Source organism: Scylla paramamosain, unplaced genomic scaffold (genome assembly GCF_035594125.1).
Source record: "Scylla paramamosain isolate STU-SP2022 unplaced genomic scaffold, ASM3559412v1 Contig51, whole genome shotgun sequence".
Classification (NCBI taxonomy): domain Eukaryota; kingdom Metazoa; phylum Arthropoda; class Malacostraca; order Decapoda; family Portunidae; genus Scylla; species Scylla paramamosain.
Genome location: NW_026973716.1, coordinates 395,001 through 400,000, shown reverse-complemented (window position 1 = coordinate 400,000; position 5,000 = coordinate 395,001). Strand labels below are relative to the sequence as shown.

The following is a 5,000-nucleotide window of genomic DNA, read 5'->3' as shown; positions in this document are numbered from 1 at the left end:
TACAATATAATTTGTGAAAAAGACTGTTGATCCCTGATGGACAGTCTTATCAGGATGATGTTTGAATACATAAATAGATTAAATGTAAAATCACAGCATTTCTAGGCACTAGTTATAGGTATTTTTACCAGCGCATCAGAATATCAAACGCTATCAAACAGTGTTTGATGTTCTTGCTTGGTTTAACCAAACTTTTTTTTTTTTTTCTTTAGAAAAGAGGGGTGAAGAATAAGAGTTAGTATAGAAGAAGTATAAAGGTTAGAAAATATTGAAAGACCGTAGAAGAGAAAAGTTGGTGGGCTAACCACCTTGCTATTTTTGTGTGATGTTTTGTATGAGAAGCGTCCCTTCCCAGTCAACAAGATTGTTCTTTTCTTTCTTTCTGTGTCCTATTTCCGTTTCTCTGCCTTGTGTTTTACATATGAAATATGTGTTTGAGTTAGTTTTCTTTCCTTATTTATATATATATATATATATATATATATATATATATATATATATATATATATATATATATATATATATATATATATATATATATATATATATATATATATATATATATATATATATGTATATATATATATATATATATATATATATATATATATATATATATATATATATATATATATATATATATATATATATATATATATATATATATATATATATATACATATATATATATGTATATATATATATATATATATATATATATATATATATATATATATATATATATATATATATATATATATATATATATATATATATATATATATATATATATATATATATATATATATATATATATATATATATATATATATATATTTTTTTTTTTTTTTTTTATTTAATCTGTGATTATATATTATATTATATATTTATGAAGATTATATATTTATGAACTCCTTATATACATTGCAAGGTAAGTAATTTATAAATGTGTAATATATGTGTTAATATAGTGTGTAGGTGTACTGTGTGCATGCTTCATGTGATGGCACAGGACGGGCTGTGTCTCCCTGTTGCACCATAGGTGGAGTCAAGCGGAGATTCCACCACTATTCCCCTCGCTAACACCACGCAACTCTTCACCCCCCAAGATGTGGTTCCCTGATGCCAGCGACTCAGGACGAGGTGCAACTCCCTCACTTAGCTCCGCTAGCTGGAGGCCTGCGAGCCCTTCCAGTGGCCGGAACCCCTCGACGGCGGACTTTTGGGTGGAGCTGGCGCTTAGCCCTGTCACACCAGCCCACCGCCGACTCAGGGCGCGGAGTAGGAGAGGAGCTCAGCCGCGTATCCAGTGTGAAGCAAGTGTAGGTGTATGTTGTGTAGTGTGTTGGTGCAACACAATGTTCTTTCCCTTTCAGATGTCCTGTTTATGGTGTGTTCTGGTGTACGGACATCCTCAGGTAAGTTGGCACAGGAAGTATGTAGGTAAGTGAATCAAGGTAAGTATGTATTGTCGGTTGGACTGTTAGTAAATTGGTTAAATTAACCAAACGCCTGGGACACGTTTGATACACGGCAGCGAATCTGCCCAGAATAACAAACACGCACTGTGATTGGCTGAAAGGTATTGCCATTCTTTTCACATTTAATAATCACGATTCTGAGGCTCTAAGGATTATGATAATTGTTTTATATGAAAAGAAGATCAAAGTAGTAACTTGTTCCTAGCATTAGAATTCAAAAGAATTGTCCATAAGACTTGAAATAAATGGTTGTGTCGTCTTGTGATACGTCGACCACTGTTCAGACATAAGTCTAGTGAGGGACGTCCGTGGCAGTTCATGTGGTTGTGACTTCGTCTTCCAGTTATGTGAACTTGGTATAGTTTATGCTATATTTCTGTATAGTACTTGCTGAAAAATAAGAATTAAAGGATCACCTTATTGCTGTATGCTACTGATATCAGTATTAAAGCAAATATATCGGAGAAATGATATTTGTTTTGAAATGCTGCTGCGATAACACCAACATTGCGTTCATCATGGACGCTCCATTGTTGTAGCTGTTCTGTGTAGCGGCATCACGACGATTTCATTCCACATTTTAACATTCCACAGAACATTTTAAATAACACTATCATATCCCCTCTTATACATCTCCTCTCAAATGAAAACATGTTTAATTCCTTTAATATATCTCTATACTCCAGGCGCTTTAATGCTGGTATCATCCTAGTTACTCTTCTCTGAACTGCTTCTAACATGTTAATATCCTGCCAATAATGGGGTGACCAGGCCTGTATGCAATACTCTAACTGGGGCCTAACATATGAATTATATAAGCTACGCACCACTTCCTTACTTTTATAACTAACATTTCTATTTATAAAACCCAGGATCCTATTTGCCCTATTTCTTGCTTCTAAAACATTGCTTTGAAAATTTCATAGTCCTGTCTATCACTACACCTAAATCCTTTCCTTCCTCCACTGCCTCTAGCCAACATCCCTCCATCTCATAGCTAAAGTTTGTTGTCTTTACCTAAATGCATAACCTGACACTTTTAGAATTAAAACTCCATCTGCCACCTGTCTGCCCATGCTATCAGCCTGTCCAGGCCTCGTTGTATTCTGTAATTGTCCTTTTTACCCTGTACTGCACATGCTATCTTAGTATCATCTGCAAACTTTGAGACTTTTCTACTAATTCCTATATCTAAATCATTAATATACACCAAGAAAAGAAGAGGTCCTAGCACTGATCCTTGGGGTACCCCACTAACCACTTCTTTCCACTCAGACATTGCCCCATTTAATACTACTCTCTGTTTCCTATCAGAAAGCCATGGGAAAGTGTATGAGTATACTCTTGGACCTATACCGGTACTTCTAATGGTTTTTCATTATTGTCAGTGACTGCTATGTTAATGCATCAAAGCAGCGTAAATTTATAATTTTTTTTTTTTTTTTTTGTAAATCTCCAGAGAACCCTTAGTATACAAATAGTTAAAATTAGTATTGGTCGACTATAATTACCTTTCCATGAAGTCACAAGCTACTGCTGCTGCTACTGCTACAGCACCCATATCTGCCTCTGGCTGCATTTCTGCCACGCTTGCAACTGCCAATAGAGGGCATCATAGGTCCTGATAGAAGAGACTGGTTTTCCTCATCTTCCAGATAAGTATCAGAGTCGGTGCTGCTGTCCATTATCTCGTCCCTTGACTCACTTCTCGTAGTCTGGCTTTGTTGATACTCAAACTTCCCCACCACGGCTGCTGTCTGTGTTATGATCCGTACGACAGTTTTTCCGAGGACGGTGCGAGCGAGAGTCGTCTGGTAGCACAGTAGTCGTGTTTACCAAAACCCCAGCCGAAACATCAAACAGTGTTTGATATTCTGATGCGCTGGTAAAAAACGCCTTTAGGAACAGAGAGAGAGAGAGAGAAAGAGAGAGACGCTCATAACCCCCACCCTTTCTTATCTGTTTTCTCTCGTTGTTGACGTGATCTCAAGTTAAATGGGAAAAGTTTTGACCAAGTTTCCCATTTAATATCGTTCACTGGGGAGGCATGACATTTATTTTTTTTTTTATTTTATTTATTCATTAATTTATTTACATTTTATGCCGTGTTGGCAATAAAACCTCTCTCTCTCTCTCTCTCTCTCCTCTCTCTCTCTCTCTCTCTCTCTCTCTCTCTCTCTCTCTCTCTCCTCTCTCTCTCTCTCCTCTCTCTCTCTCTCTCCAGAGCTTAATGCTGTGCCTTAGTATAAAAAAAAAACAAATAAAACAGTTACGTAATGATGTAACCTAACCTGACCTGAACTACCCGTGTGTGTGTGTGTGTGTGTGTGTGTGTGTGTGTGTGTGTGTGTGTGTGTGTGTGTAGTGTGTGTGTAATGTTTCGTCTGGTGTTTATGTTTATGTTCAGGCAATGTGCAACTCCTGGCTGTGGTCAATATCTGTGTGGTGTGTGTGTGTGTGTGTGTGTGTGTGTGTGTGTGTGTGTCGGTAGTGAAGCTGGCGTGTGATGAGAACAGTTAAGATCTGAGGACTAGTTAGGTTGGGGTGTCAAGAATTACTTAGAGGCTAGATTAATTTTCTTCCTGTTCGTTCTTTGAGGTCACAGATGGGTTTAATTAATGATGTTGCCCGGCACACTTGGGAATGTGTTACGGAGTGTTGTGGCGCTCCGCAGTCTGGCCAGCAGTGTGATCAGGAGAGTACACACTATTGCATGGTGAGGAATGTGGCACAGATTACACATTATTATAGAACACTACAGACACGTGTGTGTGTGTGTGTGTGTGTGTGTGGTGTGGTGTGTGTGTGTGTGTGTGTGTGTGTGTAAGACACACACACACACACACACACACACACACCTTTTAAGCAGGCAAGGTTCATTGGTGCAACTCTTTTCTGGCATTACTCACCTTCTGCTGGATTTCCTTTATCTGTCTGTCTATCTGTCTGTTTGTCTTGGAAAGCTCCTTGGCTGCATAATGCAAAAAAAAAAAAAAAGAAAGAAAGAAAAAAAAATATATTTCATCTGCTTGAGAGATGGGTTGTTGTTGTTGTTGTTGTTGTTGTTATTGTTGTTGTTGTTGTTGTTGTTGTTGTTGTTGTTGTTGTTATATATTTTTTTATTTATTGGTTGCTGTTGTTCTCCTCCTCCTTCTCTTTCTTTTCTTCTTCTTCTTCTTCTTCTTCTTCTTCTTCTTCTTCTTCTTCTTCTTCTACTACTACTACTACCACTACTACTACTATTACTACTACTACCGCCAGAAGGCGGCAAATGTTGTTTTAGACCCCACACACGATGACACGAATCGTTTATTGAATCCGATCAAAACCTGATGACATGCATTAATGATCACAGACAATATTCTACGTAAATAATTTGCGTAATACAGGTATGATTGTGCACGTTACTTATAGGATAATGTATTCTTACACAAACAGTTGTTAAACTTACGTGTTTTGGGGTTTGGGGGGGATAACTAAGTAACGCGCACGCCCTTTCTGACAGGTGCTCCATCTCTC

At 37.2% G+C, this 5,000-nt stretch overlaps 1 protein-coding gene across 1 annotated transcript in view; it reads right to left on the bottom strand.

Moving 5' to 3' along the window:
* LOC135098236 (uncharacterized) overlaps nucleotides 1-5,000 on the bottom strand; it is a 204,183-nt gene that overhangs the window by 118,763 nt on the left and 80,420 nt on the right. The window lies entirely within an intron of this gene.